Source organism: Nuphar pumila, chromosome 10 (assembly GCF_984573655.1).
Source record: "Nuphar pumila chromosome 10, dmNupPumi1.hap1.1, whole genome shotgun sequence".
NCBI classification, from domain to species: Eukaryota; Viridiplantae; Streptophyta; class Magnoliopsida; order Nymphaeales; family Nymphaeaceae; genus Nuphar; species Nuphar pumila.
Genome location: NC_143258.1, coordinates 42,017,096 through 42,030,726, shown reverse-complemented (window position 1 = coordinate 42,030,726; position 13,631 = coordinate 42,017,096). Strand labels below are relative to the sequence as shown.

The window sequence follows — 13,631 nt, the reverse complement described above, 5'->3', positions numbered from 1 at the left end:
GAGCACGAGTTGGTTTCATTGAAAAATCTGCACAAAAACAAAACAAATTAAGTAACAAACTAACTAATCATGAAACAAGATGAAACACTAACTAAAAAAATTAAAACAACTCTAACTAATTGAAAGAAGAGAAAAGAAAAATAGTATATATGTTAAGCCAAATCTAACTAGAAGATGCTAATTTAACAAACCAGCTATAACATGTTGAACCAGTCGACTAACATAAAGTCATAGACAATTTCTAATCTGAACTACTTAGCAAAGGAATAGTAAATCAATCAATTAGTTTACTAGAAAAGATGTGAACTCCGTTTAACCACCACTATCATAAAGAATTCAAATAGCCCTAATCTAACTAACTGATTGTTAGAACATTAAATACCAATCTATCTAAGAAAAATATAATTATAAAAGACTAATAGATTGAAATACTCTAACTAACCAGATTTCAAGAAAACAAATTGAAGTAAAACTAACTACCAGTAGACATTAACAAACTAACAAATTGATAAAAATTTATGAACTACTCTAACTAGAACAAACTAACAAATTGATAAAAATTTATGAAATACTCTAACTAACCACAGTTGATTAAATCTCAACCTAGCCAGTTGATTTCGATTTGAATTTTTTTTTTATAATTAATTTTTTTTTTGAATTTTAAATCTCAACCTAGCCAGTTAAACCACCTGCCTTTTCGGCAGGGAAGGGGGTTAAACCCCCTGCCGGAAAGGCAGTTCCGGCATGGGGGGTTGACCCCCTGCCGTGCCTTTCCGGCAGGGGGGGGTCGACCCCCTGCGTTTTCGGCAGGGGGTCGACCACCCATGCCTTTCCGGCAGGGGGTCGACCACCCCTGCCGGAAACGCAGGGGGTCGACCCCCCATGCCTTTCCGGCAGGGGGTCGACCCCCCTGCCGGAAACGCAGGGGGTCGACCCCCCTGCCGGAAAGCACGGGGAGCGGCGGCTGGCGAGGTCGCCGGTGGCCGGCGCAGTCGACAGCAGAGAGGGGGAGACCTGGAGCGAAGCTCGGGGGCCACTGGGTCGCCGAAACTCAGAGCGGAGGCAAAGAGGTGGCTGCAGGGAGGATCGTCGGTCGTCGGCGGCTGAGGACGCCGGTTGCGAGTCGCCGGCGAAGGGGAGACAACACCTCCCGGCAGCAGCCACAGAGGAACAGCAGGGAGGAGGAAGAGGTCGGCGGCGGGTCGCCGGTGCTCGGAGTCCCTGGCGCAGCCGCTAGCCAAGCAGGGAGGTCGGCAGCGAGGATCGTCGGTGAGGCGGCGGCGGCGGCGGCCGGACGGTGGCGAGAGCCGACGGGCGGCGGGAGGGAGAGGGCGGCGGGCGGGAGCAATACAGCGAAACATGAAAAAGAGAAAGAGGGATGGGATTAGGGATTTACGCGATATTTAGCGACGGAAACATTCCGTCGCTAAGTCGTCGCTAAATCAAAATACAAAAACCGCGACGAAATATATACTGTCGCTAATCCGTCGCTAATTAGCGACGGATTAGCGACGACAGAGTTCCCTCTCTAAATCCATCGCTAAAATGGTGTTCTTGTAATAAAAAGTAGCGACAAAAAATTTAGTCGCTAATCCGTCGCTAAGTAGCGACAGATTAGCGATAAAATTTGTTTCTTCGCTAATCCGTCGCGAATTAGCGACAGATTCTATCTCTAGCTAATCTGTCACTAATTAGCGACGGAAAAAATCCGTCGCTAATTTCCGTCGCTAATTAACAATTTTCTTGTAGTGTTATCTATCAGATTATGAATGTTACCAAGCACTTCTTTATGGTCATTCGTCACCTACCTCCAAAACATCTACTTCTCATCCCATGTCCTCTTGTCTAGATTTTTCCAAACTCTTCAATTCCTATCGTCTTTTCTTGGCCTCCATTTCTGCCCATGAAGAACCTAAAGACTATCTTACTGCCATGAGGGATGAAAGTTGGAAGGCTGCCATGGATGCTGAGGTACGGGCCCTTAAAGCAAATAACACATGGACCCTTATGACTTTACCCCCTGGGAAGCATGCTATATGATCAAAATGAGTCTATAAGATTAAATACAAATCAGATGGGAGTATAGAGCGCTACCAGGCTCGATTAGCGGCGCAAGGTTATACTCAACAAGAAGGATTGGATTATCATGACACATTTGCTTCAGTTGCCAAGTTAGTTACTATGAGATGCCTATTATCCATTGTTGCCCACCACAATTGGTCCCTTCATCAATTAGATGTTAATAATGCATTTTTGCATGGGGACCTTGACGAAGAAATTTATATGCAGTTGCCACCCAGGTATCATCGACAGGGGGAAAGCCGATTATGTCGACTTAACAAATCTCTATATGGGCTCAAATAAGCTTCCAGACAATGGTTTGCAAAGTTTTTCAATACTCTCATCAAGTTCGGTTTCACACATTCTCTAGCAGATTACTCACTCTTTTTTAAGAGACATGTTGGACAGGAAATATTTATTTTGGTTTATGTAGATGATGTTATTATAACAGGCAATGGTGATGTGGCCATTGAGAAGCTAAAAGAGCTTCTTGACAAAACATTTCACATCAAAAATCTTGGAAAATTAAGATACTTTCTAGCTATAGAGGTGGCACGATCAAGACAAGGGATATTTCTTAATCAAAGAAAGTACGTTCTTGATTTATTAAAGGAAGCAGGATTTCTAGGATCAAAACCATCAGCTATACCCATGGAGTCTCAAAAGAAGTTTGATCATAGTGGAAACATGGTCACAAATGCAGCCGGTTTTAGGAGGTTAATTGGTTGACTCATTTATCTGACTATTACAAGGCCGGATATCACATTCACCGTGCATATTCTCAGCCATTTCATGCATGAACCACGAGAACAACTTTGGGAGGCTGCCACCAAATTATTGAGATATCTAAAGGGAACACCTGGGCAAGGTATCATGTTAAACGCAAATAATAAACTCAAATTGAGTTGTTATGTAGACTCTGACTAGGCAAGTTGTCCAATAACAAGAAGGTCTATATCGGGTTATTGTACCTTTCTAGGTGACAATATCATATCTTGGAAAACGAAGAAACAAACAGTTGTTTCTAGATCATCAGCAGAAGCCGAATTTAGAAGCATGGCGACAGAAACAAGTGAAGTTGCATGGTTAACATATCTTCTTCAAGACCTTGGTTGTAAGCAAGATAGCCTAGCAGTCTTATTCTGTGACAACCACGCCGCAAAGCATATAGCGGCTAATCCGGTGTTCCACGAACAAACAAAACATATTGAGTTAGATTGTTACTTTGTTCGAGAAAAAATAGAGGCAGGAGTAATTCGTACCGAGTACGTTCGAAGTAAAGATCAAAGAGCGGACATACTTGCCAAAGCATTAAGTAAAGAAAGTTTCAGGTATTCGGTAAACAAGTTGGGTTTGCTAAACATAGAGGCGCCAACTTGAGGGGTAATGTTGAAGCTTATGAAAAGTTATCCCAAGCATATCGTATGATCTGTTATGAGATCACGATAATCAAGGAAGAGAATATCCTGTAAATCATACCAAGGATATCATATATTCTATTGTGAGAAACAACGGTAATCAAGGTCGCCATTTGAATATATCGTGAATTAGATGCAGAGATTTAAGGAAATATTTTAAATGTTATTGATGATCTTCATCCAGAATTTGCCATTGTACAAGTATATATATTAGCTTTGTAAACGTATTTTATTCATTCAATACACAGAATTCTTTTCTCTTCCTCTGCGTACTTTACAGCAAGTTTGAATCCCAATGGTATATGGTTGTATAATCAGTAGGGGTTCATCTAACTCCAGCTTTCTCTGTCTCCCCCCCCCCCCCCCCAAAAAAAAAAAAAAAGATTCTCCACAATCATTGCTACTAGTTGAGGGCAATACTTTATGTTCACTACACGTACCTTTTAGCGGTTGCAAATATTTTTTTAGCATGAATGTAAGGATTGCAGGCCAATCAAGTTCTAAAAAAGGTATTTGATTCCTAAACAATATAATAAACAACGAATCTCATAATTATCATAAAAATAGGAAACAATTCAGGACAATTTTCAATTGGTGAAGCTGAGCCACTTGGATCCCTAGTTACATACATACATATTTAAAAAAATATGTAATTTTCAAATTTCTCCCAGAGGGTCAGTGCTCTGCTTGTTGTGCATTGAACACTGGATCTAAGGATGTATTCATGTAGCGCCTTACGAAATCCAGAACATTTCATGCCCAAATATTTGTATCTTTGTGAGATCTATCAGCATGATTGCTTTTTATTGAACTCTAGATTTGAAGGTGTAAATCATATAGAGCCTTGCTAAATCCAAAACATACCATATCCAGATCCGAGCAATGTAGGTCCAATCTATTTTCAGCCTCTCGTTCAAAAATTTGTACGGCTTTTCTTTGCTCCCTTCTCTCTCTAATTTCATTATTTTTTCTCCCACTTAAATTCGGTAATATCTCTAAGAATATTCAGCCTGTCCTTAATCCTTGATCACTGTAGTTGTCAGTTCAAATTCCATGAAAACATTGCCAAGCACAAAAGATGTGGACACGGCTTGACTTATGACTCGAGTTCGATACACCATTTAGAAAATTTTCTGAAATATAGGATAAGGTGATACAGGTTTTAAATGTTTTAATCTGAAAAAAAATTTATTTTTTGCTATGAAAATATATAATCATTTGTTTTTATTGAAATATTACTAAAAGTTAAAATAGTGTTTAACAAATTAATTAAAATAATGTCCATACATGTTGGAGTCATGTCCTCACTCATGATGCAACATATAAATGGTGTGTCCCAGTGACATGGATCGACATAGTCCCAAAAATAAATAAACAAATTGTGTTTTATTACTAATAAAACAAGAACTTAAAGGTTGTGTTTGAATGCATCGACTCTTGGGATTTGAAATCCTTAGATTTGAGAACCATGGATCTCTAACCCAACCATACAGAGGGGGCCCACACACCTTGCTAGGTGGGTCAACTAAAGGCTTTCAAGTTGAAGGAGGTGGATCAACTTAAGGCTTTCAATGTTTGTCACTAACTGCTAGGAATTTGGTTTATTAACCAAACCGTTGTACCAAAGTTTCTACCCAATATATTACAGGGACCTTAGAGTGAAAAATAATTAATATTTCCAACTCTACTATGGTCCCCTGTCTTCTCTCAGCTAGCCCATTTTGTTCAAGGGTCTTAGGGCATGAAATATTATGCTTGATTTCATTCTGTTTTAGAAAATAATTTTAGTAGACGTATTCCCGCCACCATCTGATTGAATAACCTTTATTTTCTTTCCAATTTGGGTTTTAATAAAATTATGAAAAATCTCAACATTCAACCAACTCTGATTGTTGCTTCAAAGGTAGAACTAAGTATAACGAGAGTGATCATAAAAAAAAAATGCACAATAGTGAAACCCTTGATTATAAATTATAGGAGACGGACCCATAAATCTTAATGAACCTTATCAAAAGGCTTATTATATGAATAACCAGAATCATAAAACGACACTCGACACTACTTGGCCATTGCACAACTGGTGCAACTTTTATTCAACTTATGCAAAAAACTATTAATTATCATTTTTATTCTTCGTCAAGAAATTCACGACCTCCATTTGTGGGTGCCTGAGCCTTTGATGTCAAATGTTGTCATGCACTACTCAATAATGAGTAGCAAAGCGAGTTTCATTCTTTCTAGGATCAAGAATATAGAGATCTCCACTTCTATGCCCCACTGCTACTCCCGACTTGCTTGCCCTATCCTTTAAGATAAACCCATCAGAGTAAAATTTCACAGCCAATGGTTGTTCCAAAGTCAATTGGCTAACATAAATTAAATTTCTTCTTATTTTTGGAGTGAGCAAAACATTGTCAGGACATCCGATCGACCATAATCTTCCCAAGTGCTTCATACTTAACTAAGTTGCCAAGTTTACCTGAATCAAAAGACATATGAGACAATGCACTAGTGTCAGAGAACTAGCTAGGCATGATCCTAGTTGTTAGAAATTGTCATAACAGGTACGTATTACTAAATGTCTTTTGCTTGATATGTTTGATTTAAACAATGCCAGCATTTGAGAGTCATGTGGTTTGGCTTGAAGCAGATCTGGCATAGCCCATTGGTTTTTGCGCTTGATGTCTGATTTTGAGTTTGGCCTCCTTGCTATAGCTGATTATTATTTTGTTCACCTCTTCTATTTGAACCTTGATTATTGGCCTCCTTGATCTATTGGCTGACTCTTGGGAGAATCCTCTCCCTCTTTGATGTGAAATTTCCAGGACTTCTCCCTTACATAGTGACAAAAGTTAAATCGAAATGACAATTCATTGGCAGCTAAAAATTTGTGAGAGTTTTTTTTTTTAAATCTCACATTTTTGGCAAAATTATGACAATAAAAATTTAAAATATATTTTTTATAAGAAAATATACATAAAAATATTTAAAATTAAAAATACATATTTTTTCATGATAAATAGATGATTAAAACATAAATATCATGTTTAAAATACAATATTTATGTTTTTGATGAAAAACTCATGAGAAATTGAAATTATCTTGAGAATTTACTCATTTTAATTTTTTGGATAATTTCTCATGATAATTTTGTGAGATTTTCATAAATCTCAGGAGATTTGTCACTATGCTTCGTTGAGGGTGACCAAAGAAGGCAACATTGTAATTGACAAGGAATGATAGTTTGCCTACATGAAAGCTCTTCATAGTTTAATGTCCTTGAAGCATTGGGACAATCTCTTTGAACGTCAAAGTAAGAGGTTTTGACATTGTTGCCACTAAGTACTCATATCTAGGTCTGAGTCTGTTCAACAACATAGAAACCTTGGCATGAACATTGATTGGTTTCTCGATTGTTGCCAATTCATCACAAACATTTTTAAAATTAAGATAATCGAACACAGACAACTTTCTTTTGTGAATCATTTGCAACTTTAGCAAGAGATGGCACTCTCTTTCTTGAGAGTCCAATGTGAATGTTACTGAAACTTTTAAGACTGAATCATCGTAAATGTGTTGTCTTTTAAGCAATAGTTGCTCTACTTAGAATCAAGTCATCAGAGTAATGAGTACTCATGTAACTATGCTCTCAAGATACAACCGAGCTTTTGAATGATCGGACCATGCCCTACACTGGGTGAGCCCAACAACCTCGACACAGACCCCCTTGAACAACCTATTGACTAGTGTTGAATCAGGTATAAATTCTGAGTATGGATACGAGTATGAATCTGGATCCTATAACAACTTGGCTATGGATCACAACTGGATCTAGGCTAACTCAATTAGGACCAAAAGAATTTGGGCTAACTGAATCTGGGTTAACCGGATCGAGATAGCAATCGAATCTGGATTCAAATAGTAACTGAATCTGAACTTTGAACTTTGAAAACCAAAAGAGGAAAGAGAAAGCATAACTCAAGGAGAATAGAAATCTAATTTGTATCATTGTACACTTCAAGTACAATGGGTTCTCTCTCATAAAATCTTTCATATTCTAAAGTTTCTCTTAAGTACTTCAGGACTCAATATATTGCATTTCAATGCGCTTGTCCTGAATTACTAGTATATCAACTCAGCTCACTCATGCTAAATGTTATGTTTGGTTTAGTTCTTAACACTAGGATCAACAACTTGCACATATGAGGCTGCCAATAATACTTGCATAATCTAACTGGGATATACTTTTTTCAGTATTAATCGACAACTTAACACTATGATCAATTGGAGTAGCAACATTATTATAATTATACTGATTATATTTTCTAATCATTTTCTCAAAATAGCGGGATTGAGTTAATCCATAATCATTTTCATGTCTAATAAGTTCAATACCAAGTATAACATCAGCTAAACTCATGTCGAACTTAGATGAAATAAAGCTTTGGATATTATTTATGAATTCTACATTATTACTCATGATTAACATACCATGCACATAGAGATAAATAATTATAACATTATTATCTTTTATTTTGCTATATATGCATTTATCAAAGTCATGAATTTTAAAACCATATTAAATGATTACTTTATCAAATTTCCCATGTCATTGTTTAAGTTTTAAACCATACAATGACCTTAAGAGATTGCAAACTTTCTTTTCTTGATCGAGTGTTATAAACGATTGTTTAGGTGATTATTTTAATACATACAATGACCTTAAGAGATTGCAAACACTACAAGAAAAACCCTTATTAGCGATGGATTTTTGCGACGGATTTTTTCCGTCGCAAATTAGCGACGGACTTAGCGAGAGAACATTATATGTCGCCAATCTTTGAAATGTTTCTGAAATTAGCGACGGTATAAATTCCGTCTCAAATCCGTCGCTAATTATCGACAGATCGACGACAAAAAATTTTCACTGCAAAACTGTAGGAAATTAGCGACGGATTTAGCGAGGGAATTTTTCCGTCGCTAATTCGTCGCTAATTAGCGACGGAAAAATTCCCTCGCTAAATCCGTCACTAATTTTCTATTTAAACCGTCCCACCTAAGGCGCGAAATTTTCCCTCTCTCCCCCGTTCGAAATTTAAATCGATGTTCGATTTAAACCGAGCCTCGTGCTCCCGCTGGTCGATGAAGCCGAGCATCATGCTCGCCGCAGTAAGGCTCACCAGACGATCCTGCCGAAGGATGTCGACCGACGCGACTGTCGTCGCCCAACTCCGACGCAGCAGAGGAGGGCAGAGGAATCTCGATGAAGGGCATGCGGATCGCGGGGCGGCCGTTGTACCTGGACATGCAGGCGACGTCGCCGGTGGACCCGCAGGTGCTGGACGCGATGCTGCCCTTCTTCACTGGCCGTTTCAGCAACCCCCATTCCCACACTCACCTCTACGGCTGGGAATCGGACGAGGCGGTCGAGTGCGCCAGGGAGCAGGTCGCTTCCACGCCACCTACCTCCCCGTCGGCTCTGACGACCTCCTCAACCTCGACCGCCTCCGCGACGCCATCCGCCCCGACACCGGCCTCGTCTCCGTCATGGCCGTCAACAACGAGATCGGTCCATTCCGACCTCTGCGAGACCCAATCGGACATCTTGGGGTCAAGGGAGTACGACTTGCTGGGATCCGGTGGTGGGTCGTCCTCCTCCTCCGTCGCCGCCGACAAATCGCTCCAAGTTCATCTTATTGCTGCCGAAATACCTTCCGGCAGCAAGCAAAACTGATGGAAACAAGCAATTACGTAAAAACCTATGACATGGATAATATTCAATCTAAGAGTTGAATGGAGGTCAAATAAAAGGTTCAACCCAGTGGTACCAATTAAATCTGAACCCAAACTGACTCAACATTCAGTTTTTTTTTTTACTCAGAAAAACCACCCCAGGCCCATAGACCTAGCTGTGCTGGGTCAGCCTGCCATGCTTTTGGTCGCTGTCCTGCCAGTGTAAAACTAAGGGCTTACCCCTCGACTCACAGAGTCGCCAAGCTTGGGCTTCCACAGGGGGTGATCATCACACCCATGGGGATTTGAACCTAGGCTGCCCGTCAAACGCAACATTGAGTTTTTATTTGAAGATATGTTTTAGAAAACTACATTAGATTTGGGTCGGATGTCCGACCGAATGCAATCCATCCGCACCTCTAACCTCATGAAAATGATGCAACACCTAAAATGAGCCCAAAAGAAAAAAAAACATATCAAATGCAGCTCGATCTGTGGATCTACAATATGACCATCATCTGATCTTTGCATTTAATGGTTCCGGGCAAGGGTTACCCATACGGGCTCGTCTATACAGTACATACCTATCATCATCATGTTTTTTTGATGATGAGGAATGGTTGCCCAAGAGAGGAAAACCATGGGTGGGTGTTTGTGCTCGGTGGTAGAATATGAGACTTCGATTTTAGTCCCATATCGATGAAGAGAGCGGAGTGAGAGGGGGTGAAGGGTGTATAAAGTGAGGTTGAGAGGAATGTTCAAATCATACCTTTCTCGGCCTTTTGGCTAAGATCAAGTGTAGTATCTGTTCTTATCAGTTTAATATCTGATATGTGGTCCATGTGATTCATCAAGGTTCATACCCTCGTACTTGATTTGATTAGCCAAGATCTGCATCTCATGGACTTAGGGTAGTTGTGACTCATCATCAAAGAATTTAAAATTTGTACACTTGTTAACTAAAAACTCATAATTTTTTGCGTCATCTAATTTATATTTTCTTTCAAGTGCTTTCCACGACCTCTTTGCAGTGTTGACTTCTCACTAGAGGTCGAATAGAGTGTTGGGGAGTGTATAAAGTCATCATGCTTTTACTTTCGTCTCTTGCAGTTTTCAACAATTGTTTTGTCATCCCTTTCTTTAGGACAATCCTTCGTGAGTACGTACACTATATTTGCAATGATGAGAAACATGAGCACCTTGTGCTGCCATCATTTAAAATTGGTGCCACTGAATTGGGAAGCTTTTGATTTCCAACCTTTGCCGTTGCTGTTTTGCATAACTATCGCTGACAATTATGGAAACTTTTACCTGATTTAGTGGGTATGGCAACTAAGATTAAACCAGTGAGCTCGGATCAGGCACGTGTAAATGCGTTGTCTTTCAAGCGATAACTGCCACACTTAGGATCAAGTCCTCGATGCAATGGATACTCGTGCGACTATGCTCTCAGGATACAACCGACCTTTCATTGTCCTTGTTCTTTAGTGAAATATCAGTTCAAATAAAATAAACCAAAAAATAAATTATGTATTTATAAAAAAAAAATGTAAACTGCAGTCTTTTCCCATTAATTTGCGGTAAATATCACAACAAAATCATGATATTTTGCTATGTGATAATATCATGATATTTTGAAAGTATTGTGTGATATTTTGACCATTTAAAATGTCCACCAAAATATGGCTACTTTCTCTGCTACATTTTTGAAGTATTAGGAATATTTGTCACTATATATGGGAAAACCTGATTTTATATGGTGATACCGCATCTTGTATTGAAAAACTGATGGAAACAAGCAATTACGTAAAAACCTATGACATGGATAATATTCAATCTAAGAGTTGAATGGAGGTCAAATAAAAGGTTCAACCCAGTGGTACCAATTAAATCTGAACCCAAACTGACTCAACATTCAGTTTTTTTTTTTTTTACTCAGAAAAACCACCCCAGTGTAAAACTAAGGGCTTACCCGTCGACTCACAGAGTCGCCAAGCTTTGGCTTCCACAGGGGGTGATCACACCCATGGGGATTTGAACCTAGGCTGCCCGTCAAACGCAACATTGAGTTTTTATTTGAAGATATGTTTTAGAAAACTACATTAGATTTGGGTCGGATGTCCGACCGAATGCAATCCATCCGCACCTCTAACCTCATGAAAATGATGCAACACCTAAAATGAGCCCAAAAGAAAAAAAAACATATCAAATGCAGCTCGATCTGTGGATCTACAATATGACCATCATCTGATCTTTGCAAGGGTTACCCATACGGGTTCGTCTATACAGTACATACCTATCATCATCATGTTTTTTTGATGATGAGGAATGGTTGCCCAAGAGAGGAAAACCATGGGTGGGTGTTTGTGCGTCGCCCTTGCGTTGCACTACTGCACGGGCCTGGCGCACCCCTACCAATCTCTAATGATAAAATTTTATCGGTAATGGAAGACGTGAAAACCGGTTGGATTCATGCTGGGTCGTGGATCAGATCTCCACAATTTATTCTATAAAAAACTTTGAAAATGTGTTGGATTGGATTGGTATGTGTCTTTTAGGATTGTGATATATGATCCTGTGATGGTTTCAACTCTTCACACTTACTGAAAATATTGACTAAAAAGTCTAAAACACACAAAGTCTGATCTGATAAGAATGAATCTGATCCATAGATTGGATCTTGTTGCATGATCTGTATAAGAAATTCAGGCTGGAGGTCCATTCACTACTTGGACTGAAAGGGCTCGGCAAGATCCGCCTCAGCCCAATAAGTCCTGTGCCCTGCTCAAACCATACAAGAGTCTGGTTGTCTTTTGCGAGGCTGAGGCCCGGTCAGGCCTGTCAAGCCATAAACAAGGCTTGGTCAAGCTAGGATGGGGTGACCCGATGTCCACCAAAGAATTCCAAGGATCATGTTCAGCAACACTTAGAAACATTTATACCAACAGGCTCCACTTGTCTGGTAGGAGCAACTAGTGCACCTCACCTTGTGTTGGGACGTTGCAGGTTCAAAACCCAATGGTATAATTGTATAACTGGTAGTGGTCTGCCTAACCACCCAGCTTGCCTTTCAAGAATAAAAATGAAACATTTATGGTAATTTTCATTAAGCCATGTTGTTACATGCATCTTGAACCCAAACCCGAAACAAATGACGGCTAACCTGCTTTGTACTTGAACCGATTAACACATACGGATCTAATTTTTATACCCAGTTAAAAAATGGGTCTACTTAAGACCTGGCCCATTTGCATCCCAACCCGCTAAAACCCATATGGGTCAACAATTTTCAGCCATACCCACACTGGACGAAAATCAAGCTGGATCGGTTCCAGATCTATTTAGATCCAATTAAAATAGGTTGACGACAGCTGAACTCCAATCCACCCCTTGATTTTTGGATATTGTCCAATAAATAATCGGTCTTGATATTCGTCTTGGCCAACCATATTTTCAGATCATGCTGGATCGGTACAAGGATCTATGGCAGTATGTTCCAGTAGGATCCAGTTCCGGGTCCAGGTGAAGGTAGCCCTATTCATGAACTTGGCCTAGTTCCTGTTCGGACCTACTTACACCTTGAGTGCCGGACCTACTTGCGCCCCTATGTAAGGCATCAAGCCCTTGGGCTGTCCCAGTTTTAGGAGTAAACCTAGAAAGTGGAGCATGACCCGAACCATGGAAGCTCAGTTTCAGGTCCAAACCGAGCTCAACGATAGAGGCTCTGTTCCTGAGACCAATGTGACGCGGCTTAGACGAGCAACAGAGATGGTAGGACTGGAGGAGTTGAAACCGCATACGAGGGAACGTTGTAGTCTGTTCTGTTGGGTCGTTTCAACAAATGAATGTGTTAGTCCCATATCGATCAGAGAGAGATGTTGGTGGCCAAGTCTCTTGTATATAAAGGGGTGGGATGCAACCCTTTAAAATCACGCAGCCGCGTGGTGAGCACAGAGCGAACTATTCTTTCGCCTTTTACTAAAGAATACCGTGTGCTCGCCACTTAAAAACGGCATACGCCTATTTTTGGAGGGCGTTTCCCTCAAGGGAAAACCCTATCAATGTTCTTGATTTAAATTCTTTGCTTCGATCGGGCTATGGTTTTTTGTCATGTTTTATCGTGTCCAAACTTGTCTCGAGTCTCTTTAATGATGTTTTCACTTGGTACGGACGGCTCCTTTGTTTGGATATTGAAAGACAGGAGGTGAAAACCGATTTGTTATAGGTTGGGTCGTGGATTGGATCTTCATTTTGGATCCCATGACACCTTGGAAGTTATTGGATTTAATTGGCCCGTAATTCCCCCCGTAAGTGCTTTAATTGGCAAATAGTGATTCATCATTTAGATTCTTTGAAAAATCATGATTAATTACCACAAAAAAAATAGTCATTTACATTTTAAGAATAAAATAATTAGAA

General features: G+C 39.9%; 1 non-coding gene and 1 pseudogene across 1 annotated transcript; both read left to right on the top strand.

Annotated features, from left to right (window-relative positions):
* The first annotated feature begins 9,977 nt into the window (after nt 1-9,977).
* Nucleotides 9,978-10,080, top strand: LOC149826737 (U2 spliceosomal RNA; annotated as a pseudogene).
* A 3,067-nt stretch (nt 10,081-13,147) lies between these two features.
* On the top strand, nt 13,148-13,265 carry LOC149826736 (U5 spliceosomal RNA). Its single transcript, XR_016435813.1, has one exon. It is a non-coding gene; the product is annotated as a U5 spliceosomal RNA (small nuclear RNA).
* The last annotated feature ends 366 nt before the right edge of the window (nt 13,266-13,631 follow it).